Consider the following 21,319-nt stretch of genomic DNA (forward strand, 5'->3'; position numbering starts at 1 on the left):
GCCCAGGATGCCTACACAGTAACTCAGGATAGCCATGAAAGAAAAGGACAAACCTGGGTCTGTAGTTCAATGGGTAGGGTTCTTGCCTAGCACACACAAAGCACGTTCAGACCCCAGCATTGTATAAAATAAGCATGGTGGCGTAGTCAGGAGACGGAAGCAGGAGGATCAAGGCCACTCTCGTGGGCAACACAGCAAATTCAAGCTTGAGCCACCTGGAAGCCTGCCTCAGAAAGAGTGGAGGGTAACCCTAGTGGCTAGAGTTATAGAATCCTAAAGCATGTCCACAAAGAAACTGGATTTGAACCTCCTGAACCACCTCTGGGCGTCAGCCCAATCATGCATATTCTGATTTCCAAGGCACGGGTTGGGACAATCCTAGGCTGCTAGAATGAACTCTCACAGCCCGGGGGCTGAGGGAAGACACATGGGTGACCCATTCCACTAGGTGCTAGGTTAGCAGGCAGTAAATTCATGTGACCTCCAGGGCATCAACCTCCAGGCTGCTTGAGGAAGCAGATATCTCTGTTCCTTTCGCTCCTGAACCTAGCGAGCAGATACACACAGGAACAGAAGGCGTAATTAGAGATTCTCCAAGTCCACCCAGGGCTACCATTGCACATCTTAGTACAAAACAAAGCTCCAGCCTCCAGTATGGACCACTGATTGAGACTCTCTGGTGGTCCAGGCCACACCCCATATGGCTTCATCCAAGCTAATGTCACAGTTGAATGCAGCATAAAAGAGTCACACTCTTGCAAAACTTAGGCGGGAAAACTATGGGGACTGGAAAGATGGCTCAGGGGTTAAGAGCCCTGCTGCTCTTTCAGAGGACTGGAGTTCAGTTCCCAGCACCCATGTTGGGTGACTCACGATTGTCTATCATTCCAGCTCCAGAGGATCTGATGTCTTCTTCTGGCCTCTGAAGTCACCTACACACACACACACACATACACACACACACACACACACACACACACACACACACATATATATATATACAGACAGACATACACATTTATACACACAAATTTTTTAAAAGTAAATCTTAAAAAAAGAAACAATATCAGGGCTGACGACATGGCTCGGCAGTGAAGAGCACTTACTACTCTTACAGAGGACCCGGATTCAGATCCCAGCACCCACACAGTAGCTCGCAGCCATTTTTAACTTCAGTTTGATCCCACCCCAGGGTCTACACTGATTGGGCTAAGGTTCAGCCTAGGCTGAGGGTTTCAACACACCCCTAAGTGTTCGCTGCCCAGGCAAGAGGAACTCAGTGCGCAAAGTCTGAAGACCCTTGTGCCTTCCAGAAAACCCTTGCCTGCAGAATTTATTTCCCCAGTTTGTTTGTTTGTTTTTTTGTTTTTTTCTATTACATTTATGTGAAAGCCAAGGACACCTGGCAAGAGTCAGTTCTTTCCACCACATGAGTCCCAGGACTTGAGGTCAGATCGTCGGGCTTGGCTTGGAGCCAGGGATCTTTACCCACTGAACCATCTTGCTGGGCCCCCACTTTCCTAGGAACCACCTCAGTTCTGGGAAAACCAGGCCGTCATCCAAGTACAGAGTGACATCTACTACGTGCGGTCACAGATCGGCAGGGTACAACTGTGCCGGGTAGGAACAAAGCAAGGGGCAGGTGGGAAGGAGCCTTCCCTTCCCCCAGCCAGACACGGAGACCGGGGGGGGGGGGGGGGGGGGGGGGGGGGGCCCGTGCAGCAGGGTGGTGGCTACCCTTACAGCCCCAGTCCCCATTTCCTGATCACTCAGAAAGCATTTCCATGTTGGCCCAAAGTTTCTGTTTCCTATTCCCTCCCACACTATTTTTAGGCCCAGCAGGCATTTCCTGTGTTGGCCTATCCCACCCACCTCCGGCCTGGCCTGGCTCTCCTATCAGGGTGTCTGCAGAGTGGGCCTGACACGTGATTCCCCTGCTAGGGACCCTGGTAGCCCTAGAAACAGGTTGGTACCCAGCAGGTGGCCCACAGCTGCCGGCTCCCACTTGGTGCCACCCACAACACCAGGCTAGCTGCTTTATAGAGTAAGCCCCTTCCCTTAGGCCTAGGAGACCCTCCAACCTTCATGCATAGGCGGCAGCCTCCGAGATGTGCAGGTGCCGCTGGGACTCGCCGAGCGCGGACAGCAGAGCTTCAGGCCTGAAGGTTGGCTTTTACCCTCTGTGATCATTTCGTTCTTGTTGCGTGGTGGAAACAGAGTTTAGGGACTCCTGCGTCCTAGGCCAGGGCTTTTCCACCGAGCTGCTCCCCCATACATTTTTCAGACACCTCTGTGAGTTAACGACTGCCTCCTGTGAGTAAAGCTCACCACACTTACAAGGAGGTTAGAGCCTCTTGACCCAGCCTGAGGTGAGCAGGTGACCCTAAAGCTCAGAAACAAGGAGCCTCAAGACCTGCAGCCCGTACAGCCCCACCCAGTCTGACTGCGTGAAAGACTCTAGGCCATTTCTCAGCTCTGTGCTTTCCATAGCTGTCCTCCTAAGGGGCCTGTGTGGATTGTTTATTTTCCTGCTTTCTCCTTCCTCGGGAAATTATGACACCACAGATACCCTGCATCCATGCCTACTACATAGATATAAAGAGAATAAGGTTTTCCACATCTTCAAGAACCAGTTGCAGGGGCTGGAGAGATGGCTCAGTGGTTAAGAGCACTGGCTGCTCTTCCAGAGGACCTGAGTTCCATTCCCAGCACCCACAGAGCAGCAGCACCTAACGATCTGTAACTCCAGTCCCAGGGTATATGATGCCCTCTTCTGGCCTTCGTGGGCACTGCATGCATGTGCTGCACAGGCATGCAGGTAAAACCTTCATACACACATACAAATATATGTTTTTAAAAGAATCATTTACAGCTGGGCAGTGATGGCATATACCTTTAATCCCGGCACTCAGGAGGCAGAGGCAGGCATATCTCTGTGAGTTTAAAGCCAACCTGAGCTACAGAGAGAGTTCCAGGATAGCCAGACCTACACAGAGAAACCCTGTCTCAAAAAACCAAAACCAAAAAAAAAAAAAAAAAAAAAAAAAAAAAAAAAAAAAAAAAAAAAAAATTTAAGCCAAGCTTGAAGAACACACCTTTAACCTTTAATCCCAGCACTCAGGAGGCAGAGGCATGCAGCTCTCCAAGAACTTGAGGCCAGGCCAGTCTAGAGATCAAATTCCAGGCCATCTTGGGCTACCTAGACAGACCTGGTCTAAAAAAAAAAAAAAAAGTTTCAAAAAAATTCAAGCTGAACATGGTACCACAGACCTGTAATTCCAGTAGCACTCAGAGGCTGAGGGGTAATGCCAGTCTCAAGACCAGCCTGTCTACATAGTGATCCCCTATAAATAAATAAACAAATCTCATCTCTTTTGGGGCCATTGTGTTGGCTAAGTAAGAAGGAAGAACATTTGAATTTGAAGTCAAAACACTGTGGGTTTTTTGGTTCTTTTCTTTCTTTTTCTGTTTGCTTTTGAGAAAAAGTCTCACTGTATAGCCCAGGCTGGTCTCAGTCCTGCCAACTGCTGGATGACAGGTGTGTGCCACTTCAGGAAGCCCAGCTCACCCTCTTTGCACTGGATTCTGACAGAAAGAAGTCATTTCCCAAAGCAGTGTCTCCAGAACTCTACACAGGAGGTTGCCGGCACCAGAGGTCAGCAGTCGGCCCGCGCACGCGGGAGCCAACACCGCTCACCCGGAAAATCAAACACCCAAATACCTAAGGAGTGACTTCTCAGACAAAACCTGCTGAGCTATCCTTACACCAAGTCCTAACTTAAACTGGCTATCAAAATAACATCTTCCCTAACTGTTCTCTGTTTTTATCTTTCTCCTTTAATTACATTTTAAATTAATGGCTGTGAATCAGTATTATCTGTCATCATGAGCTAATGACAGCAGAATGTGTATATACTAATGTTGCCATAGATGGCCTTTCAGTTTCCTGGAGTGAGTCTTTTCTGGAAATGTTGCTGTCTGTCCGTCTTGTTGGTTAAATGGTTGAAGTAATCTGTGCATCAACCCCTGGAGAATATATAGTTCTTAGCTACTGTGCTTCAGGCAAGCCAGGTACCCACAGTAGGACTGCAAGAGTTGTGGAGGGGAGTTGGGGGTGGAGAGCCACCTTATAATAAAGTCTTTAAGAACTCTTGCTGTTTGGGGACTGGAGAGAAGACTCGGCAGTTAAAAGTGCTGGCTGATCTTGTAGAGGATTCAGGCTTAGTTCACCAGCACCCACATGATGGTTCAGAGCCTCTGTAACTCCAGTTCCAGGGGATCCAATACCCGCTTCTGGACTCTGTGAGCATGAAATGCATGTGGTGTACATGCATGCATGCAGGCACACGCTCACGAACATAAACTAAAAACGAACCTTTTCTAGGAAGACACTTCCTGCTATTTAACAGCATGTCCAGTCCACTCAGTGCCAGAGAACGAAGCCGCCCTAACAAAGCCCAGAGATGGTGCAGAGATGGCTGTCACCCCTGACAGTCAGTGCAGTGGGCGGCACCCCTCAGTCTCCCAACTTTGGCCAATCAGCCGAGGTGCCCAGCTCTCTGAGGACTGCTCTGGGCTCTGTCCTGTGAGGCTACCATTGTCACCCTACATCTGCCATACTGCCTCTACTCTCCTGTCCCTGCCGTGGTTGAGAAAAGCTGGTTTCCTGGGATCTTAATAGACATCTCATTCCTGGCCCAGCGGTGGTGGTGCACACCTTTAATCCCAGCACTCGGGAGGCAGAGGCAGGCAGATCTCTGTGAGTTCGAGGCCAGCCTGGGCTACAAAGTGAGTTCCAGGAAAGGCACAAAACTACACAGAGAAACCCTGTCTCAAAAAACCAAAAAAAGAAAGGAAGGAAGGAAGGAAGGAAGGAAGGAAGGAAGGAAGGAAGAAGGAGAGAGAGAGAGAAAAGAGAAGAGAGAGAGAGAGAGAGAGAGAGAGAGAGAGAGAAGAAAGAAAGAAAGAAAGAAAGAAAGAAAGAAAGAAAGAAAGAAAGAAAGAAAGAAAGAAAGAAAGAAAGAAAGAAAAAAGAAATCTCATTCCTGGGCTAATGGGTTGGCTCATTGGCTAAAGGCATCTGCTGCCAAGCCTGAAGATCCAAGTTCAGGACTCCCGTGGTAGAAAGGAGGAACTGATTCCTAAAAGTTGTCCTCTGACCTGAGGAATGCCCACATCCATGAACATACACACATTCATAACATTTTTTGTTGTTGTTGTTTTTATTTAAAGAAGCAGAAATCTCATGCCTGACTCCAGCCCACACCTGTTTTATTAACATCCCAGAGCACCGGGTTGTTTCACAAGGGTGACTCAGAGAAAACCCTGCTGGGGTCTTGAACCACATGCCCGCTCCCCAACCATGCCACCGAGGACGGGACATTGGCAGCTGCAGCTTTGTGGAGTGTTTACCCTGAAGCAGCCTCAGCCCCTGGGAGGCAGCTTGAGTTTTATCCACTTTGCCGCTGGCGTAGAGCATGGCAGCAGACTTGGTGTGAGCATTCAGAAACACTCAGTGTTGGTAGCCTACCCCAGGGCACATGGGAATGAATGAGTCACCTATGGAGGGCAGCGTGGAAGCCCACGTGGCAGTATCTTCTGGGCTGGGCCAGCTCTCTGCAGGACATCTGTATAGTCACAGCATTAGTGACTTTTGTCCATTTCAAATGATTCCTGTGTGTCCTTTATTAAATCCTTATTAGAAAAAAATTAAGCTGTCATACTGACCCCAGGCCCCCCTCTAACTATCACCCTGTCATAGCTCCCAAGTTCTGTCAGAGACGGAAATTGTCCTGAGATTCTGGAGGGGCCGTTATGTAAGAGCCACCAGATTCTCAAGGGGTGCTACACTGGTGTCACACTGATCCTGCCACACACAAAGGGTCCACCAGCTTCCAGATCCCTCCCCATCCGTGTCAACCTTAAGCAGTCTAGAAAAGTTAACTTTGGAGTTAACTGTCCCCACTGAATCCAGAAAGTTGAGGAAACCCAGAGAGAAATTCACTCCCTTGGTACAGGAGCAGAGGGGCAACACACACAGACACAGACACAGACACACACACACACACACACAAACACACCACACACACACACACACACAGAGACACACACGCACACAGACACACACGCACACACACACACAAACACACCACACACACACAGACACACACGCAAACACACCACACACACACACAGACACACACACACATGCACACACACACACACACACACACACACACACACCGCTAAGATGGGGAAAACTGGCCCGTTCACTGTACCTCCCTGGGCCACCAGGTGGCGGGCACAGGCCACCTGACCTGACCATTGCACTCAGGAGCAGCTACTTAAAGGTCAGCTCCAGTCAGAGACCCCCCTGCAAGGGGAAGAACAGCTGAGAAGAAGCCTCCATAACTCACACAACATATATACCACAACACACATGTATCCATATACCCAACATCACACATAACACAAACAATAGACAATACATACATGTTCAATATCATATACAGCACATACAATAAAAGCACTACAGTAAACAACACAAACCCCATACCATATACAACACACCCAATTGACAACAGGCACACACACTCAACATTATACACACTATATAATACATACTCAATACACACATACTCAATATCATGCACAGTACATACAATATAAATTCTACAGTACACAATACACACCACAGCCACATACAACATCACACCCACACAATATAATATGACACATCTACAACACTCATTACAACATACAACACAACGGACTACAACATATACTACACACAACACACAACAACGTATGCAACCGTTCACATACCACATACACAAAGAAAATGCATCACAACGCATACAACCCAAGATATATTCAAGTGGCCTACTCAGAGCCCTCACCCCACCTTGGGAGCCACTAGCTTCGGCTGCCTCCCTTGGCCAAAGGCACCTATTAGGGTGCCAATCACCCTGTCTCCTCCCAGACACCAGCCAGCCTCCAGTCCACCATTCCTTAGAAGGGAAGATAAGGCCCTCCACCAAGCAGTTTCTGCTTCATCAGGTACTTCTTCTTTCTGGCGGCTTTTCTGCTCGTCTGACCCGATGATCCTGCAGTACACATATTCCCATTGCTTTACAGGAGAAATGGAGTCCAAACTGACATCGTTGTCCCTCGTGGTGGGCAGACCAGGGAATCCAGTGAGGCAGACCCCACATACAAAGTCCTGCCCTCATTCACTGACACTGACCCCTCTCCTGACATACCTGCTCCATCCCCATGCTTGTTGCTGAGGTCTTGCTGAGGTAGGAAGGCCAGGTAAGAGGAATCGGGGTCCCTGCCCAGAGCCAGAGGCCCTGCCCAGAAAGCTTGACTGAGGGACACCCCAGAACAACAGGCAACTTAGACAGAACACTGTGCCTGAGGCTAGACCGCTTAGCCGGCTCTATCCTAGGGTTCTTCCTGACTGACGAGTTAGTCCCTGAAGGTTGAGCCCACTTCAGGGTAACTGGCAAACCTCAGACCTGGGAACAGCTGCCCCTGGCCTGAACTGGCTTCTCTTGGGCTGAGCCTCCAGTCCAGGGCTGAGACTAGGGAGAGACAAACAGGACCCTTCAGGCTCAAATGGAACAAAGGGACAGGCCATGTTGCCTCTGAGCAGGACTGCTTCCCAGCCCACAGTCCTTCCATCCTCCCATCCCTCCTCCTCCACCATCATCCTCCTCCACTCCAGGTCCTATCCCTGACTTCCTCACCCCCAAAATGGAGTTAGAAATTGCAGTCGGTGGCAGAACTTCCCACCCTTAAAAAGGGGGGTGTTTGTTTGTTTGTTTGGTTTGGTTGGTTAGTTTTGTTTGAAACTACAAACTACTAAAGATCTGTTGTTTTTACCTTTTTCTCATTTTGAGAAGCTTATCGGAGTAGGGTTCACAGTCCTTTGTTCAGAAGCAGTAAATATGGCAGGAATGAAGAGTACAACAGGTTATGGGAAGTCAGGGAGGTGAGGGACAGCAAAGACCATATTCCAGGGGCCTCTCAGTGGATCAGACAGGCCCTCAGCTGAACACTCCTTCCACAGAGGAACAGAGGATGGAAGACCTGCTGTTCCACACAGTGGGGTGATCGCTCAGCCTCACAAAAGCAGAAGATTCTGAGTCATGCTTGTCCCATATGGACAAGGCTCAGGGACACAGTCCCAAGTGAAGACAGCCGTCTCGAAGGGGGAACTGTTGTCTGAGCACAGTTACATGAGACACCTAAGGTGGCCAGACTTGTGGCAGCACACAGAAGGGTGGGAACTGAAAGCATGGAGGGCACCAGCCAAGCACCCGGCACTGTCCCAGCTCCTTCCGTTCCTCACCCACCATGGGGTCCTGAGGGTTCTTGGACTTCCTGCCTCACCAGCCTCAGATCACCCCAAACTTTGGGGAAACCTGAGCTCATTCTTTGCATCCTAGCCTGGTCATACACTTTCCTCCACTCCCACTTCTGACTTTTCTGGCCTTTGTCTTGTTCCCTTCCCTCCCCTGCTAGCCCTCGCATTGCTCAGTAACTGTGATCAGAGCATTTCTTCTAGAATCGTAGCTATCCTCTTCAACCTCTTGTTTGCACAGAAGAAAGGTACAAACGAACGCACAGTCACCACAAAGCAAACATAGACTCCAAAGGCCCAGGAGCCACTCCCAGGACAGTCAGGGCTGATTCCAAGCTTGGTTTTGGAGGTGGGAGGCATTCCTGGGCCTGGTGCAGGGAGTTGGGGTTATCTGTTATCTGGAGCTGATTGCACTTAAAAGTGCTTGCTTTACTTCAAAGGAGCTTTCAGGGTGCATTCTGGCCATCAGAGCTGTCCTTCAGGCAGCAGTAAATCTATGAGAAGGAACAGAGGCGGGCTGCCCCTGCACTGGCCGATGCACAGACCAGCCTGTCAGGGCAGATTCCAGAGCTATTTACAGCCCCGCCGGAGGGTCTTTCTTCTTCCCAAGTGGCCTCTCTCATGGAAGAGAGACTGAGTGAAGAGAACTCAGGGTCCTCATGGTTTGTGTCTCCTCACAACGCACCTCATGGTGTTACCCTCCTCTGTTCATGGCCCCTCTCATCACTGATCCTTAGAGAAATACAAATTCAACCACAAGGAGAAATCGTATCGCTCCCAGTAGGATGGCTGCAGGCAAGAATACACAGTGTTGGCAAGGAGGTAGTCTGGCTGGGGATCCTGGTGCATTGTGGGTAGGATTACAATGTAGCAGCTGCTATGAAAAACAGCATGGTCATTCCTTAAAAAACTGAACATCAAAAAAATAAGCAGGGCTTCATATGCTAACAACAGACTATGTGGTATGATCAGTACATAGGGTGAACTTTAGAATAAATAGGAGCAGAAGCCCGCGGTGGTGGCACACATCTGCAGCCCCAGCACTCAGGAGTCTAACTTGGAGGCCAGCTGCTAGGAGAGGGCTCAATGGTTAAGTGATATTGAGGAAGCATGAGGACTTGAGTTCGGATCCCTGCACTGAAAAAAAAGCCAGATGTGGTGGCACACATCTGTAAACCCAGCGCTGGAAGGTAGAGTCAGGTGAATCCCGAGGGCTTGCTGGTAGCCGGTCTAGCCAAAACACTGAGCCCCAGATTCACTGAGACCCTGTCTCAAAATGTGAGGTGGAAAGTGCAAGAGAAAAGACATCCTGCCGTTGACCTCTGGCTCCACACCAAAGAGTACAGTCGCGCACATGTGCACACACGTGCAACACCACACACCCAAAAATAAACAAACAAATAAATAATAAATAATGAGATGGAGTGTGAATCCAGCCTGAGCTACATAGCATGACTCTCTCAAAAAAAATTTTTTGTCAATTTTTTAAAATAAAATAAACAAGTAACTAAAAATAGAACTCTGGGCAATATTCAAGAAGTTGAAAGCAAATATTTGAAGAAACATCTGTACACCCATGTTCACAGTAGCCCAGCTGGGACAGACAAAAGGCAGAGGTGGCCTATCATGCACAGGTCGATGAGTGAACACGCAAGGCATCGTGAGGGCAGGGCTGGGGTCAATGCAGAGGGTGTGCATGAGGCCCCAGCCCCAAAAACCCAAACAAAACAAAGTGTGGTACATGGTCTTGTGTGGCTTGCATGTGAATGTCTCCCACAGTCTCATGTGTTTGAACATTGGTCCCTAGCTGGCGATGCTGTTTTGGAAGGCTGTGGAATCTTTAGGAGGTGGAATCTCATGGAGGAAATGGGTCACTGGGGGAGGGCCTTGCCGGTTTGTAGCCGTATCCCACTTCCTGCCTTCTCTCTTCCTCTTCTGACAAAATATGAGGTGAGATAGCCCAGGTCTACACTCCTGTCACTGTTCCTTCCCCTCCAAGATGAGCTATGTCACCTCAAGCTGTACGACAAAACAAACCCTCCCTCCTGGTAGTTCCTTCTCTGTCACACAGCTGGCCATCACAACAAGTGAAGTCGCTGACACAGCATCTAATGGAATACTGTTCTGCCTTAGAAGGAAGGGCCCAGACACGTGCTACACAGACGCTGAACCTTAAGGACATCATGGTAGGTAACATAAGCCAATCACAAACAGACAAGCTTGGTTGGCCTGGAGGATAGGCCTGTAATCCCTCTTACTCGGGAGGCTGAGGCAGGACAACTTAGTGAGGCCCTCTCTCAAAAAAAACAAAAAACAAAAAACAAAAAAAAACACCACCGCCACTTCACTAAGCCAGCATAATCACTGACTACATTCAACATGCTTATCCTTACACCCACAGATAAGTGTAGTCCTCACCCGTCATCAAGAAACTTCTCTTTGCCTTTAATCACGGCACTGGGAGGCAGAGCCAGGCGGATCTCGTGAGTTCAAGGCCAGCCTGGTCTACAGAGAGAGATCAGATCAGGCTCCAAAACCACACAGAGAAACCATGTCTCAAAAAAAAAAAAAAAGAAAGAAGAAGGAAGGAAGGAAGGAAGGAAGAGAAGGAAGGAGAAGAAAGAGAGAGAGGAGGAAGGGAGGGAGGGAAGGAGGGAGGGAGAGAGAGAGAAGAGAGAGAGAGAGAGAGAGAGAGAGAGAGAGAGAGAGAGAGAGAGAGAGAAAGAGAAAGAAAGAAAGTTCGTTCTCTTTGCAATATACAAAGACCATGACAGACAGCCACAACTGTTGAAAATCAGCTAAGGAGCCCAGTCCCAACTGCTACAATGTAACTCCTGCACCTAAGACTCAGGGATCACCGTGGAAGAGAGGCGGAAAGACGGTAAGAGCCAGAGAAATGAGAGTTTCCTGTGAGGGTCTGTCTCCCCAAAATGTCAGGAGCTACACCCATGAAGTCTCACCAACATGGCTTCCTAAACATGAGCTAAAAAGGAAGATAACCAACAGGCGTGCTAACACACACAGGGGAGAGCTCATGAGGTCTGAACCCCAAACAGAGAATCACAGGCCATGAAGGAAGGCTGAGAGCAGGAGAAAGTCTTCCCCAGCGAAGAGCACACCAATTGGTTATCCAGTTCCAAATGGTCAGCTCTGAAAACAGGTGCAGACAAGGAACATATGGACTGAGCAGGCGGTGTTTATACGTACTTAAGAATATATATATAATCAACCTGTGTATAGTATGTCAACATATATATCAACAACTAAAGAAAAAGAGGGGATGAATTTGAAGGAGAGCAAAGAGGTACACGGGAAGGCTTGGAGGGATAAAAGAGAAAGGAGACGTTATATAATCAAAAAAAAAAAAAAAAAAAAAAGAAAAGGCTGGGGACAAAGCTCACACGGCAGAGCTTCCTTAGCCCGTGTGGGAGCTAGAATGCTCAGACTCCTAGAGACATGAGGTAGAATGGCAGACGCCTGGCACTGGGAGTGGTGAGGTCAGGCAGGCCTTGCTTCATGGTAGAGTTTTGGTTCCACAGGGGGGGTGGGGAATGAGTTCTGGAGAGATAGTGGTAATGGTTCAATAGGGTTGTGTGTGTAAAAATGGTCAATTTTCTTTTCTCTCTCTCTCTCTCTCTCTCTCTCTTCCCCTCTCTCTTCTCTCTCTCTCGTCCTCTCTCTCTCTTTCTCTCTCTCTCTCTCTTTCTTGAGACAGGGTTTCTCTGTGCAGACCAGGCTGTCCTGGAACTCACTCTATAGACCAGGCAGGCCTTGAACTCAGAAATCCACCTGCCTCTGCCTCCAGAGTACTGGGATTAAGGGCATGTGCTACCACCACCCAGGCTACAGTTTAAATTTTTTTAAATGAGCAAAGTTAAGTATTCAGGATTAAGAAACTCTCCCTACACCTGGGCGGTGGTGGCACACGCCTTTAATCCCAGTACTCAGGAGGCAGAGCCAGGCAGGTTTCTGTGAGTTCGAGGTCAGCCTAGTCTACAGAGCGAGATCCAGGCACCAAAACTACACAGAGAAACCCTGTCTCCAAAAACAAAAAACAAAACAACAACAACAAAAAAAAGAATCTCTCCCTAGGAGCAAGCCTGAGAGTTGAAGTCAGGCTCATCTGGGTTCAAAACATGTGCTCCTTGCCATCCATGAGGCCTTGCTCCAGCCAACAGTTCCTTCCAAGTCAACCAGTCCCTTGTTTGCGCTGCTGGTAACTCAAACACGCTTGGCCTGGGAGGTAATCCCAGGCCACACTGGACACCTGTGGACCAGCTCTGTGCCTGGCGCCAGAGCATGACAGTAAAGAAGCCACCAGTTTCCCTGTCCTTCAAGACACTGACATTCTACGGAAGCTGTGAAAACAGACACCCAAGGAAGGGCCCAGTACTGAGAACTGTTAGGGGCGTAACCCATTCCCGAGAAGAAAAGCAAGAGGTTCAGGGAGAGAGGATGGCACTTGTCAGGAAGAGCTCTCTGCGGAAAGGACATTTCAGTTGGCTCCCATAGATTGTACCTCGTGGGAGAGTATTCTACAGGACACAGCTCATCCATGCTATCGGTGCCAGGCATGACTTTTGTGGAGTGAGACCAGAAGAGTGAGCAGAGCAGGCTAGCTGGAGGGGAGGGAGGGCTGAGAAGATGGAGGGAGGTAGAAAGACAGGTGAGTCAGCACAGGGGCCCCAGAAGACACGCTGTGTCGCCTGAGTGATAGATAGCAACTGGAGGGATTCGAGCGTGGGGTAATGGGATGGCATCTTTACCTGAGAAGAGACAAGGGGTGGATCTTAATGTGTTCATCGTCAAACCTGTGCTCTTCCAGGTGGGGTGCAGAGCTCGGCTGGGACCTCCCAGGGTGTCCTGGAACAGGCTCCACAGCCTGGGACACTTACCCACGACACCTGATTTTCTGCGCATCCGCCCCCTGGGAGCATGCTGACACTTTCCTGGGCACATGCTTGAGAAGAAAGGGGCCTGGGAGATGGCAGCCTGTCCCCAAGGAGCTGAGAGACGCTCTGTGCTGGCACTGTGGTTACAGCTCACCCAGCTCAGTGCTCTTCACCTGTCAGCTGGAATCCGTGGGCAGGAGGAACTCTGCAGATACCTTGTGTCTGAGAAAGCATGGCTCAGAGGGTCAGAGGGTCAAAGCAGGCGAGGAGCAGGAACAGGTTTCTGCTCCAAGGTGCTCTCTCCTTCCGATGGTAGGATTTGTTCAGCCTCCGGTGTAGCTCTGGCCTGCCGGGGAGTGTCCTGTACCCGAGACAGCTGAGTGCAGAGATGAGGCTCCTAATGGGACTAATCACTGACAGCCATTGAGAACCCAGGTGTCAATTTCCCACTGTGGCAGCCCAGGGTCCCCTGTGCCCGCTGAGCGTGTAAGCAACAGCTTCGTGATAATTACCCCTGCCCTCACCAAGGCCCCTGAGGACCTTCTGAACTCCATCGCCTGGCCCTGACACAGCCGAGCGGCTTGTCCATCTGCCTCCCGTGTCACACCTGGACAGGAAGAGCTCAAGTTCATCAGTCACCCTCACGACTGAGTCGGTTTCGGTTAAGTGGTATTGATAAATCCCGGAGCTCAACCTCCTCCAGGTTCAGTGGCTTCTGTCTGGGGTGTGTCCCCACTTGGACCCCAAGCCCTTCTGCTGCATCTCTCCTCTGATCCCTATCATACCCATCCATCACTTAAAAAGACTCCGGGTCCTACCTCCAGGCTCTGGCCGCTCATGCCTCCCCACACTGCCCCCGGTTGAGTTTTCCCATCAGCTAACGAGGTCTAGCCTCAGCCCCAGAGCTTCTGTTGCTGTTGTTTCTCAAGTCAGGGTTTCTCTGTGTAGCCCTGGCTGTCCTGGAACTTGCTTTATAGACCAGGCTGGCCCTAAATTCAGAGATCCACCTGCCTCTGCCTTCTAAGTGCCGGATTTAGGGTGTGCGCCACCACATCCAGCAAGCCCTCGGAGTTTAATCTAGTTCTCACCATCCATGCTGAACAAGTTCACTGCTATAGGACCCCCTCCCAGTTGATGTGGTCCTACAGACCACAGCTTGACTGAATCATAAGAATGGTTCCTTACCCAAACTGGTTCTACTTCTAGGCTCATTTAAAAGCCACATCAATGGTTGGGGATGCAGCTCAGTTGGGAGAATGCTTCCCTAACATACATAATGCCCTAGGTTCTATTCCTAGCACCTATAAATAAGCCAGGTGTAAGGGCACATACCCATAATCCCAGCACTCAGGAGACAGAGGCAGTAGAATCAGTAGTTCAAGGTCACCCTCAGCTACATAGCAAGTTTGAAGTCACTTTGGACTATATGACACCCTGTCTCAAAAAAGAATTATAGCCATAGCTCTAACCCTAGGCCAAGCCATACAATGCTAACAGTCTCGACATCAACACACTCTTCACTTCTGTCTCTGATTCACCCTCTTTCCACCAGGGCCCTCATGCAGGCTTGTGCTATCTGTTGCTGGGATCACTATCATCTGAAATGATCCCTAAACTTCTGAGTCCTTCCTACTGCAGCTCCAGAAGGGCCTTTCTAAGACCTACGTCTGGCCACATGACTGCCTTCCACCCAGACCTTTCCTAGCTCCCCAGAGCCTGCAAGCCTCTGGTACCACGGGAGCTACCTCTCAGAGACTGCTTGTTCTACTCCTTCTGCCAGCTCATGATGGCCTTCCGTAACCACGTCATTCCCTGCAAGGACACTTTTCCCTTGCTCCATCTACAAATGCCAGTGTGGGCTCTGCCCCTAAGGCTGATGAGAAGGCTCTTCGCCTGTGCCCAGATCTAGTACCAGCCATGCCACTCTATTTGAGTTCGTAGATACTGTCCTCTGTGTTGTCTACACACCGGGGTTTCCCTGCAAGACTGCCCAACATGGACAGCGGAAGCCTGAGTCACCTGGCTCCATTCTAGCGGCAAGGATGGCTGTCTTCTCAAGATGGAGGCTATGGCATAGCTTGTCGGCCCCTGCAGAGGGTGGCTGGGGGACCCAGCACTGGAATTCCAGGGCTGTTACCAGCTCCATTTGACATCATCCCCGAGCTGTACCAGGAACAGGAGCCTTCGGCATGCCTGAAGTTTGTCTAAACAGCAGAGCCCTGGGTACGAGGCAGCTCCAGACGCAGCCCCAGCCAGGAGCTCGGGAGTGTGGGTTTGCCCTTTATCTCCTGTCAGCTCTGCCAGAAACCGGGACTCCTCCACAGGGCCATAGCAGGTGGAGTGAGGAGGAGGAGGGATGACGGAGCACTTACCCTGCAGCAGTCAATTAAGAAGGAGTTTCAAAGGCATTGTGTTATTCCACTTATGATAGGAATGCTGCCAGAAGCCTCGGTTCCCTACCTGCTCTCAGCTCTGCTGTGGCTGAAGCCAGGGCCACAGAGGGGAGTCAGCTGGTTTGGGCCATTCCTCCTCACAGCAGTGCTCTTGGGAGCAGCACATCCCCCAGGCCTCGCGTCTCCTCGTGCCCTGCTTTCTTTATGTTCCTTTCTCCACACTTAAGATGTGCCTCAATCCGCCCAATCCCTGATGGGCAACAGGCCATGTGAGCCATGAGGTTTGAACAGACAGGAGTCCACACAGCTTTGCCCAGAACCCTAGGACTGAGCAGATGGGTAAACACCTAAAACTGGATTTTTCTTTCCAAATTTTTACTTTTTGAAAATCCTTGTGTGTATGTATGTATGTGGGAGAGAGGGGTCTACAAATGCAGGTGTACATACACACACACACACACACACACACACACACACACACACACACACACACACGGTTCACATGCAGAAGCCAGAGATAGGCCTTGGGTGTTAGTTCTCGACTTCTACTGTGTTTTGGGACGGTATCTCTTGTTTGTTACTGCGTGTGCCGAGCCAGCTGACACACAGCTCCCTAGGACTCTCCTGACTCTGTCTCCCGTGTCCCCAGAGCTCCAGCATTGCAGACGTGTGCTGCTGCATCCAACTTCCCATGCGTTCTGAGGATGCAGACTAACGGCTTACACAGCAAGGGCTGCCTCCTCTGAGCCGTCCCTCCAGCTCCCCGCCCCCACCCCGACCCCTTTCTGTTTCTTAAGGAGCGAGTGTGTCTGTGACAAGGTCTCACGACGGAGACCAGACTCACGCTTACGGATATCCTCCTCTTGCTCCGAAGTGCCAGGATTACAAGTGTGCAGCACCCTAGCCAGCTACTCCTTCAACTAGAAACCTGTGTCTTCCGCGCACCACTGTCATCCCCCCCACTCCCCACCCCCCGGGTAGCCATAGGGTTGTTCCAATGGCAGCTTCCTACCCTAGAGTGTATGAGGCTTCCCTCAGAGAGGCCCGTGAAAGACAGGGCAGCTGATGGTTTTGTACACTGGTCAAAAGTTAAAGGGTCCTCAGCTGTGTGTACCTGAAAGTAGTACTCACCCTCTCTGGGCCTGTGGTACTGCTTCTAAAAGGAGGAGACAATAGCACACGGTCCCTAGCTCTGACACACCTGAATCTGCGTTCTTTGACCCTCCTAGTATGGCCTGGCTCTGGCTTGCCCTGTGGTGGTTAAAGTCAGCTCCCCTGTGCCGACCAAGGTCAAAGTCTTCAAAAGTCACTTCCAAATTGCTCCCCAATTCTTCTCTCCACTCAGCCCTGCAACCCTCAAGCCTTGAGATTTACAGTCCCTGGTCCACTTTGATTTCACCTTCATCTCACATCATCTCATCCTCTGGCTTTTCTCTTCCTCTCTCTTCCCTGTGGACTGAGCTGTGGGGCCTTACACACTCGAGGCAGGCGCTCTTCCAGTGAGCAACGTCTCCCCAGCCCTCTTCCGTTGTATGTTCCGTTGGGTGTTGTGTGTGTGTGTTTTGTTTGTTTGTTTGTTTGGTTTTTGAGACAGGTTCTCAGTTAGGTGTTCAAACTGGCCTTGAACTCACTCTAACCCAGACTGGCCTTGAACTTGAGATCCTCTTGCTTCAGCCTCTGAAGAAGGTGGGGTTACAGGCCTGTGCTGCCAGGCCCTGCCAGCTCTCCCCGGTCTCAGGGTGCACATAGAAGTAAGGTTTTGTGTAACTAGAGCCTGTTTGTTGGCCTAAGGTTGACATGAATTTTCCAGAAATTTCCTCTAATGCCAGCACTGTAGGACTGCAGAGCATTCAGCACTCACGGCTTCTTATCCAATTCTCCCACAGCTGTCCAACACCCAGACCTGAGCCCTGAGTCTGCACCCAGGCCTTTCCAGGGGAATATTTTCTACATCCTCGTGGGCATTCAGAGGCCCTTAGGCCCAGGGCTGACAGAAATTCCATTTTGGAAACAGCCTTGACCATCAGCCAAATGCCTTCTGGGCCTGGTGGCCAAAGGGAGGTACCTTTTAATTTAGCTGATTTTCTGTTTCTTTATTCTTCCTTGTGACTCATTATCTTGAGAGGTCTTTAATAACTGAACAGGCCTGGAACATTCCTCCTCTGTTTCTCCCACATGGCCTCTGCTGCCCCCCACACCATGGAGGAGGGCAGCTAAGGCTCAAGCTGGCGCTGGCCTGGGTGTCTCCCACTGTAGCTGCTGGCTCACAGCCCAGCCCAGGAACTGGAAGAGGGTCCCGGAGCCTCTGGGAAATGAGCTTTACATCAGAAAAGAAGGTCTGTCTGCCAGTACTTCCGCCCCACCCTGCACACTCGTGTGCACATGCACACACATGTACATACACACTTCTACACCCACCAAGTTTCAGCCAGCCATGCCCAAGTCATCGTTTGCCCTGAGGGGTCAGGTTCCTGGGGTCTCAGAGAACAAGGAATTTCTATGTCTACAACATACCAAGCCCAACGTTTTCCTGTAACTCATCCTGATGTCGAGAACACATCTCCTCATAGACAGGATATTACTTACACTGTATGAAGAAGCAGGCCTGAGCATCTCGACGGCTGCTGTGGAATATCCCAGAGCTCTAAAACACTTCTTAAACCATCAGGCTGATTTCCTGCCACCCCAGGGGAGGGGATGAGAAAACAAGTGCTGTAGTTAAGCCCACAGATGCAAGCCCTGGATGGGGACAGAGGCACCCATGTGGACGTTAGTCCTCCACAGAGGGGCTCAGGCCAGGCATGACAACTGACTGGCTTCTGCTATGGCATGAAAATGAGCCGGCTACATCTCACCAGAGATGGCACTGGGCCAAACGTGAGACTCTGAGGTGAGGCTGAGTTATCGTCTACAGAAGGGCCCAGCAGCATGAGCCCAATAGGACAGGCCTGTGCCCAGCACAGGACCAGGCCAGAGCAGCTAGCGCAAGGCCTCTGAGAGTGGGTGAGCTGCGGATGAAGGCAGAGCCAGGTCCAAAGGACCCAGTCCAGGGAGGAGGGCCTGGGTGGCATCTGCTACGGGAGGCGGACTTCGAGCAAACTCAGACAGCACAGCCCCACACTAGAATAGCCCACAGCTGCTCTAACAGCCCCGGGTGAGGCTGAGGTAGGCAGACCGTGAGTTCAGGGCCAACCCGGGCTACACAGTGAGACTGTGTACCACAAAAAGAAGGGAAAAGGGAAGGAAGAAATGGAGGGAGGGAGGGGGAAGTAAAAAGAGAAAGAGAGAAAGGAGAGGAAGGGGAGGGAGAGAGAGAGAGAGAGAGAGAGAGAGAGAGAGAGAGAGAGAGAAACATATACATAAATACATAAACACAGAGGCAGACTGGTCTGGGCTCAGATGCTCAGTCCTGTTACTCATTAGCGATGTGATTATGGAAAAGCTGAAAGGCACTTGCTCTCTCCACAGCTTAGTTCTGACATCGGTCATGTAAAAAACTGGTCTGAGCCGGGTGGTGGTGGTGGTGGTGGTGGCGGCGGCGGCGGCGGCGGCAGCGGCGGCGGCGGCGCACGCCTTTAGTCCCAGCACTCAGGAGGCAGAGCCAGGCGGATCTCTGTGAGTTTGAGGCCAGCCTGGGCTACCAAGTGAGTTTCAGGAAAGGCGCAAAGCTACATAGAAAAACCCTGTCTCACAAAACAAAACAAAACAAAACAAAACAAACAAACAAAAAAAACTGGTCTGTTTATTTGTTTTTATTTTGAGACGGGGTCTCATGTGTTCTGAGCTGGTCTAGAATTTGCCATGTAGCAGAGAATGACCTTGAACTTCTAATCTTCCTGCTCTACCCCTTAAGTGCTGGGACTACAGGCCTGTGCCACCATGCCCAGTTTATATGAGGCTAGATAGCAAGCGTGGGGCCTCACGGGTGCCAGGCAAGCACTCCACCAAATTGAGCCACATCCCAGCTCCAATTTGTATTAATTATGAGATATATCTACCTTTTGGGTTTGTTTTTGTTTTTAGCATTTTTAAGACACCTGACATCATCTTAGAGTCATTAGTTAGGAAACAATAATGGCAGAGATGTCGGTACTTATCACACATACAAAAATTTTAGAGTCATGGCAGGACAGACGGCTCAGAGATTAAAAGCACTGGCTGTTTTTCCAAAGGACCCAGATTCAATTCCCAGCACTCACTTGGCAACTCAGAACTGTCTGTAAGTCCATTCCAGGGCATCTGGCGCCCTCTTCTGGCCTCTATGGGCACCAGCTGTGCATGTGAGGCATGTACACGCACGCAGGCAAACATTCATACACATAAAATAAATTTAAAAAATTATAGACTCAGCTTCAGGTATTTGGAAGAAAACCCACACTTTTTTGGAAAGCATGGCACTACTCTTAATGACACAGAGACCACTACACAAAAAGTGCGATGTAACTCCACCTGGAATGGTGGTACACACCTGTTATCCCAACACTTGGTAAGTGGGGGCAGGAGAATCAGAAGTTCAAGGTTATCCTCAGCTACATATCAAATTCTGGGATACATGAGACCCTGTCTCAAGAAAAAGAAAAGCATAGCCGGGTGGTAGTGGCTCACGCCTTTAATCCCAGCACTTGGGAGGCAGAGCCAGGTGGATCTCTCTGAGTTTGAGGCCAGCCTGATCTACAGAGCAAGATCCAGGACAGCCAGGGCTACACAGAGAAACCCTGTCTCGAAAAACCAGGAAAAAAAAAAAAAGCATAACTCTGAGTTTCAAACTACTGAGAAGATTGGGACAAGAAAGATAGGAAACTCTAAGAGTACAGAGACAAGCTGGTGTGCTTAACAAGAAGAAGCCCTGGCTCTATCTCCAACACTGACTCATCACCCCAAAAAGGTATCCTGGCTAATTTACTTCATGTATAAAAGTCTTATAAATGTACCGGCCAGTGGTGCATGCCTTTAATCCCAGCACTCTGTGAATTCAAAGCCAGCCTGGTCTATAGAGCAAGTTCCAGGACAGCCAAGGCTACATAGAGAAACTTTGTCTTAAAAAACAAAATAAGATAGATAAATGAGAGAGAAAGAGAGAGAGATAATAGATAGATAGATAGATAGATAGATAGATAGATAGATAGACAGATAGATAGATAGACAGACAGACAAGGTAGCTGTGTGATTCTAACTTCCATGTCTAATCATGTGTGAAAGAAGTATTTCTTTACTTATAAAGCAAACCAACAAGAACGTGTTGGGTCGCCAACAAATACAGAAACACTTCAGATGGTTAAGAGAATGGATGCCACCCAGGAGCGACAGACTTCAGATGGTGAAGAGAATGGACGGCACCCCAGGAGCGACACAGCAGTACTTAATCTTCTTCTCTCTTTTATAATTTTTATTTTAGTTTTTTTTGTTCAAAGACAGCATCTCCCTATATTGACCAGGCTGGTCCGGAGCTCTCTATGTAGACAAGGCTGACCTTGACCTCACAGGGTTCAAGTTTTCTCTGTCTCCCAACTGCTGGTAGGAAAGGCACGTGCCACCACACCTAGCCAACGATTTGGTATTAGTGTGTGTGTGTGTGTGTGTGTGTGTGTGTGTGCACATGACATATGAGGGAAGAGACAGGAATGCCAAGGCACTGGCATGAAGGCCAAAGGGCAACTTTGTGAGGT

Source organism: Peromyscus leucopus, chromosome 3 (assembly GCF_004664715.2).
Source record: "Peromyscus leucopus breed LL Stock chromosome 3, UCI_PerLeu_2.1, whole genome shotgun sequence".
NCBI lineage: Eukaryota > Metazoa > Chordata > Mammalia > Rodentia > Cricetidae > Peromyscus > Peromyscus leucopus.